The following is a 7,869-nucleotide window of genomic DNA, read 5'->3' on the forward strand; positions in this document are numbered from 1 at the left end:
GTTCCCCTCCCCGGAGAGCCGCCTCCTGCCCCCGCTTGCCTTGGGCGCCTGGTAGTTGGGATTTGTGTAGTTTTGCGGGGGTCCTGTTAGCCGTCATAAAAAAGCAGTGAGCTGCGTGGGGTACGTTGGGGGGATGCTGAAGGGTAAGACAATTAAAACCGTTTAAGCAGCAAGACAAGATTGACACGTGCAAATAGGTATAACCTGGCCTTGGCTTTCTGGGAATGTAATTCTGGTTTTTAAAGCTATACTTAGTAGCCAGAAAGATTTTTTTTTCCCCCGGTAAATATTGCCCTAATTTAGCCTCAGGATTTAGGGAGGGGGAGTCGGGTAGTAATGGGATTTCCATTTAGGGTATGAGGAGCGGATGTTACTGCTGTTAGAGCGTGCCGCCAATGGGGTCCCCTCAATAGGAGAATATGCTTTTAAGCTTTTTTTAATACCACAGATGTGTGTCTATTTTTACAAATCTTCAGAAGCACGAGCAAGGCTGATTGTAGAGTAGCAGCCTTTTTGAGGTAATAGTGAAATATCGCTCTTCTAAAATCTAGTGCTTGAGGCCATAGTGGTAATATGCTGCAGATTTTTTTTATTACTGTGGGAGAAAGTACTGCGGTAAAATTTAATTTCGTATTAATATATTTGTTCCTTGAGTGCAATATACAGGCAGAGTCCTAAACAGAAAACCCGCGTGCACTGATAGATGCCTTTGATGTGATTAAGACATTCCCAGTAAATGATTCACCAGATGGCACATCAAAGGAAGTTGCTCAAATTGCATTTCAGAGCTTCCGCTAATCTCTAAAGTGTGTAGGCTACCATCCAGGCTGCAACGTTTTGCATGAGTTAGTTGTCCTGTATTACCTTGTCTAAATGTGGTGATTTTCCCTTCTTTTATCATCAAGCAGTACCAAAAACCAGGAGGGAGTAGTTTTGAACGATGTTTGCCTCCCAGTTTGGAGCTCCTGACTATTTCTTTGAAGGAGGCCAACGTTGGTAGGACCAGATGTATGGGTGTGACCCTGTCTTGGTCCCCATTTTCTTTGCTGTTGTCCATTCTCTCTCTCTGTTGTGCTCATTGCCTTCCTACCTTCTCCTCCACATCAGGGGAAGGTACTCGGTGCTGATGCTCAAAGGTGCGGATGAATGCTATACAAGTGAGGTAAACTTAGCCTGCTACCTGAGGCTCCGTCCACATTTAGAAGAGCTGACACCCACCCGCCCCCTCCAGCTGACAGTAACGAGAGCCCTCATGGTCTTGGGAACAGAAAATGTTGATGGCTCTGAAGGAGCCCATTGATTTGCAGCCTAAGCTACATGGTTTCGGTCCGCTAGATCTGAAATCCAGCGACCATCTAGCCCCAGCAATTCTTCTTTCAAGATTTCTCAGGGTTTACTTGCACTCTAAATATTTGTTTTGCTGGATTGGGATCCAACTCCTCATCTCTTCAGTTATCTACTCCTCGTGTTCCCATTTGCATGTGCAATTCAGTCATTCTCTCAGCATTCGGAGAAGAACAGTCTCCCTTTGATATATCAGTAAGCGTGCATTTTACAGTGGAGGATGTACATCAACCATTGCATGTCTGAGCTTCGTCCCCTGTGATTTAAATCTGGAGTGGGTAGAAACTAACACTATCACTTACACGAAGACCAAATTTACACAGCCATAATGTATGACTAATCTCTGAAATTTTGCCAAGTGCTGGGGAGGCATTATCCAGTTTATTTGTATGCATTTCCCTCTTTCAAGATCTCTTTAAACACTTTGCAATAAGATTTCCAGAAGGATAAAAGTTACTTAAATGAAACCAGCATGTACCAACCTGCCTGTTGCTGCAAGGAAAGTGCAATATTCCTCTTTTTTTCAGGTGGTGATCTGTATCTGCCATACTGGGTCCCATAGTTGCTGATTGTGGGTGCAGACTGATTATCCGACCTCTTCCTATTTTGAGGGTTCCTATAAGCTTAAAAATCATATTTCAAAAGTGAAGTAAATTTTGTTTGGCTGATAATTCCACTTTACTGAAGGTGGCTAGAAAAGGGAGTTTTATAAAATCAGTTTGCTTTTCAAGAGTTACCCGAGTTGTTTATCTTCTAATTTTTTTTTTCTCATCCTAGACAAGGAAAATAGGTGAGTCAGTTTTGTTTTTACTTGCAGCCACTTTCCCCTTCAGGCTCAGGATGCTGACGTGTTTGTGGGGGCCTTTTTCATGTGGCGTAGAACTGGATTCACTACTAACACTTTGGCTGCATTCAGCAGCCTCTGATTTCCCTTGTTTGTTTACTGGTTTGCTTTGAAAAGGGGTGTCAGAAATTTTTGTCCCTCCCCTTCATGCCTGTGCTCCCCACCCAGGTCTTCACTGCGTGATCTAGCCGGTTTATAGGAGACGTGAATCTGCATGGAGTTTCTGTTGGGGAAGTTTTGCTAAACTATATATGGGTATATAAAGATAGATGCACACAACTGCACATCCATTACCACTGCATACAGATGGGATTGTGAGTTTGGCTCTGGCAAGTAGCACAGTCCCCCTGTTCTGCTGTAAAAGCTGTGCCCGAAATAGGTATGCCTATTCAGCTCGGTTAATTTGTATGCTGGGAAGTGCTGTGTTTTTCTTGGTGTTTGAGTGTGAACCACAAATGCACATGATAATTTGAGTAGCTGAAACTTACCTGCATTTAATATTTACCATCTTCTCTCTCTGTTTATTGAGAGGAAGTAACAAGCGAGTAGTAAAATCTAAGGAAAGACCTTAGAAACTTGAAAGAAGTATTTTAGTGACTTTTACAATAGTGGTGCCTTAGACTGGGATTCATATTAGCTTTGCATGCAGATATATTCAGGATACATCAAACATACTAGAAAGTTTACTTTACCGCCACAGGCACTCATACCCACCCAGTAGGAAAGAGACTTTCTGTGGTGCATTTCTAGCATGCTGATTGAGTAGGACTGTGCTTGCAAAGAGAGTGAACGGGAAGGAGGAGAACATGAATGTACATATTGGGTTTCTGTGACTGGTGCTGCTTAGTTGTTGCCTTCTCCCCTTTCGGGGGGGCTTCAATCTGATCACTGAAAGTCAATTTACCATCTTTTGAAATAAAAAAAAACAGTCTGTGTTTTCAAATGAGTTTTGTTGTCACAGCAATGAGAGAGGCAGCATGCTGTAAGAGTGTTCATGGTCCTGCAGCAGCTTATGCTGCCCAGTTTGCAATTCGCTTCCAGCCTTTCTGCAGACTCTCCAAAGTCATTAGTGTTCCCATAGGTAACCCCTGTCTGGAGCTAGCTCCAGAAAGTTGTTTAGCTTTCCTCTTCTCTACCCATACTGTTGCATGCTCTTCTGGGTAAAAATAGAACAAAGTGTTCTCTTCTGGGTCGATTTGCACCATTTAGCCCATAGCTGGTGAGAGTTGTCAGGTGTGAGATGGCTGTGGGCATGTTTTCCAAAAGACAGGAGAAGAACGAGGTGGGGAGGAGTGTCAGCAGCGGGTCTGGCCTGCACTTCAGCCATCTTGATTTTTCCTCAAAAAAAGTTACTTCAGTTTGTTAGGAGGATAAACAAAATACAACTAACACCTCGAGAGAGAGAGGAAAAGCTGGGGGGAGCTGCCTTCCAACCGAGTTACTCGTTACTATGCTTATTTCAAAGGGGAAGAGGAACATACCAAGTTTCCAATGCCTTTTCCTCAGGGGATGAAAGTCTAAGCTCTAAGTTGTAATGTGCACGACAATGAGCTGGAGCCTTTTAACAAAGCCGTCTCGCTCCTGCTCCTCACACTGGTGGCCTTTTGAAATCTTCCACAGTGTAGCAGCACCTCTGGCAACAGCACTGGGACCTTCAGGTCTGGTACTTGGGGACACGTAACAGCAGCTGAACAGGTCAGGACATCACTGGTGGCAGCAAGGAGCAAACCTAGTATGGCTGTCCAACTGGGACAGAATGTTTTATATGGCTGCAACAAATTGGCCTGGCATAAGCCAGGTCTGTGCAGCACGTGAGTTCCCATTCAGGTTTTAATTGAGGGATTCGCTACCAGATTTACGTGCTGAAAGAAGACAGAACAGAGCAGAGAGAGGTACAGCGATTGCTGTTCCTAGAGCTCTTCCAAAATGAGACGCAATCTGCAGCAGAAAGGGGGTCATTTTTTTTTTGGAACAAGCTGCCCCACTCAAAAAAAGAGACTGAAACACAGCAAAAAACATGTCAGAATATCTTTAAAGAAAGATTTCTCCCTACAGCAAAGCCTTTTCCTCATTGGGACTTATTAAAATATAGACATTTTCTCCAAAGGAAAGAAAAGTACAAAGCACGCCATCAAAGCAGAATTTCAAGCTATTTCATTCTGATAGCATTCTTTCTGCAAGAGACACTGGATGGTAGGGAACATCGCTTTTAAAAGTTCATACCACATGCCTTCCACGTTTGAGGAATTATGTGTGAAATAAATCACACTGATTTCCCAGCTGAAAAAAGTGCCCAAAAAGGCCATAAAAGGACTGAGAACGGCCATCTATAACTAATTAGCTGCTTTGGTGCCTAATCCTATGCACCGGGGTGTTAAAACTTTTTAATTTACGTAAGCAGAGACATAAAAAGAACAGTGTTAAGCTGTGGTGGCAAATTCAGTCCTCTGCCATATCCAAGCATGTGGGATAGCAGTCCCAAGCCTTGAGGGAAGCAGTGGGGCTGTGCTTCCCCTTCCCCTGTTCTGCTGCATCCCTGACATCTGTGCCGGGGGCAGAGGGGACTCTGCTTTTTGCAGCAATATCTTTTGTCAACGAAGTGAGAGCCAGTTGCCTTTAAAGCAAAGGTATTCCCTTCTCCTGCAGTTTGCACTTGGCTTTGAATAGACGTATCAGCATCATAGGGAATGCACAGCAAGTGGCCATGCTCAGGGGTGGATCATTTTTTACCCCTGTTTAAAGATCCCTTGTGCGATGGAAAACGATGTTAGGGTGTATTTATCTGCTTGCAAATACCAAGTAGGGAATTCTCCTGTTGGGTGGGAATGTTTTGCTGGTGCATCTGTATCAAAGATGTACCCTTGTTATAAGGAACATGCTGAGGAAGAGAGAATTGCATTTCTGCAGAAGGGAGAAAGTACAGCAGAACTGTTTCACCTCTTTTATGGACAAAAGATCCACTAAAGGCCATGTGATAGCAGTTCACATCAGAGTTGTCAGGAATCTGCCTTTAAAGCATAGCCTAACTCAACAAAACGTGAAAACAAAGCAGAACAAGCCAAAAACCAACACCGAACCAAACAGGCAAAGCCTCCACCCAGTCCTACTAGGACAGACACCAAATATCTCATAGGAACACAGAAGACAGTTCAGACCTGCGTCTTTAATGCCATCTGAAAGTATATTGATTTTATTGGATGTTTAGGGACAATTTGCTTCTATTCCTTCATGCTCTCTCCTCTTCCCTCTTTTCTCCTCTTTTCTCCTCTTTTCTGATATTCATATGAGCAGTTCATTTTCTAGTTTGCATTACGTGTAAGTATCTGGGGGAGCAGGTATTGCTGTCCTGGGAGAATGACTAGTGGGCTGGAGGTTCCTGCAACTGGGCAGGACACTGAATGGAGGGAATTAATGGGACTTTCAAAGTAACTGGAGAGGGGATCACTTAAACCAACAGGCTTCCTGTATGATGAAGAGGAGGAGGACACGATCTACAATAAAGGGACGGACTTAGAAGGGAAGTACAGTCATTCCTAACCACTAGTGAGATGAAAGAGCCTGGCTCTCTCCGGTGTTTTAGCTTTGCTGGCAATGTTCAGTATTCATGTCGCAGTCAAGCAACAGCTCAAACTGGGCAAGAAAAGCAACATGGCTGCACAGCTATTCTGAAGTCCTTTGCCTCTTCCGCAACAGGTTGCATGTGTCAAGGAGAGAAATTTGTTACACACGGAGGGTGAAATTCACCTGATCACATGGGGCCAGCATGAAGGCAAGGCATCGTTTGTCCCTTGTTGCAGCCCTGCTCTTGTCTAAATGGTACTTACTGTGGGAATGTTAGGTGCTAGCTTGCTGGTATTTTGTGCCAAATGGCCTATGTTAAAACATTGTCTTGTGTAGTGCAAAATGAGGCATGAGTTCATTGTCCTTCAAAGGACAATTTTATATTTGTTGTTATAATTAATGCTACCCTTTGCAATTGCTAAATCTGCAGTGCTCAGAGCAAGGTGATGGATCATCTTTAATATTTACCACTTTGAAGGCACTGACTGTGAGCCTGTGAGCAGGTTCAGCTAATGGTTTTATGCACAGAGCAGATTCTTTTCAAAAGAAGGCTCTGAAGTCAATGACATGTTCTCATTCACAGGGGCTAAAAAGCGCAATGAACTAAAGATATATATGCAGGTAGCAAACAAATAGACAACACTATGTTCTAGCTAATTTTAACAGATATGTATCCTTGGAAAAATTAAGTAAGTGAAAGGCGCAGTCCTTGTGATATATTGTGCTCCTGCCACTGCCACATCTGCAATGAAAACATAGGAACACTTCTAATTTGAAAGATAAGGAACAGCTGATATGTAAAAAGATTCCCCAAAGCAGATGTTTTCACATACACGTCTGTCTTTCAGGCAGTAGGTCTTGAAGGCTGTGTGACTAGACACTTCTAGCTCTATATGAGGCTGGAAACTGGAAGAACATGTCTTCACCAAAGGAAAAAAAATATTGTGGCGTGGTGCTTTCTGTCTTTTCCTCAGATTTCTTGCCCCCAGGTGGCTGTTAACTTTATATAATTTGCAGCCAAGGATCCTCCCACAGGGAGCAGGAACAGAGCCCAAACTGATCCCATCCAAATGGGGCTTGCTCCCATCTCCAGTTTGACTAATTCCTATGTTAAACTCAGGTGAGCCTTCCCAGCATATGGAATTTCCCCTGCAGTTTCTCTCCAAGGCTTACATGAAAGCTGCTGTGCTACCCAGGATTCGAGTAAGGGCACATTGTCCGCTTCCTGTTCTCTGTTGAAACATTTTATCCTAAACTCAGGCTATTTGGTTAGATCAATAAATTCAGTTTAGAAATGCTCAGAGGTGAAACCATTAGCAACAAGAGAACGATTCGTCCCTTACAAAAAGCTGAGCCCTCAGAGATGTAGCCTGGAGAAGCCTGTTTGCTATGGATGACTTTCTAGCTAACTATCGAGATGACTGCCAGTAAAATTTAGTTGGCAGCACGTAAACCAATATGCCAATTATGTATGAAAGTTATTACCCCTAAAATGGTCAAAGATACAGTGGTTCTCCACCAACTTAGCGATGCCACGTAGTAAGATAATTTAGAAGGAATGCCTAAAAGTCTGTGTGACTGGGGTTGTGATGAGAAAAACCTGTTCAGATCAGTAATGTGTGTACTGCCTGCATGAAAGCTGCCAACGAAGTTCTGGGTGCTTCAGTGCCTCTTGGTGCCAATCGCCTGTTTAAATCAATTCAGCAAGAGCGTGTACGTGTCTGTGTAGCAGGCTGAGGTAACAACACACATACGTGTGTGAAAGAACATATCCCTCGCTAAAAGTGTGGAGATATATGTACGTTTGGGGAGAGACTTTGAGCGACACAAAGAGCAGCTGAGGAGTGACAACCCACTCGTGCCTTTCAAAGCTCCCTCCTGGGCTGGTGTTTTGAAGATGGAAGTTGATACAGGTCTGGAAAAGACTATATGACAGAGCAGGGGTATTTTTAAAAACGTTAAGACTGTAGTGTGTGTGTCCACACTATGAAACAAATGAAGTAAAAATGGTCTTCATGTTAGGTAGTGGCTTGCTTTTGTTTGCGTTTTCCCTCACAAAATCTAATGCCTATATATGTAAGTAGGATGACTCACTGTTGCAGAGATTGTTGATGGATGGG

This window comes from Pygoscelis adeliae, unplaced genomic scaffold (genome assembly GCF_000699105.1).
Source record: "Pygoscelis adeliae isolate BGI_AS28 unplaced genomic scaffold, ASM69910v1 Scaffold4, whole genome shotgun sequence".
Taxonomy (NCBI): Eukaryota; Metazoa; Chordata; class Aves; order Sphenisciformes; family Spheniscidae; genus Pygoscelis; species Pygoscelis adeliae.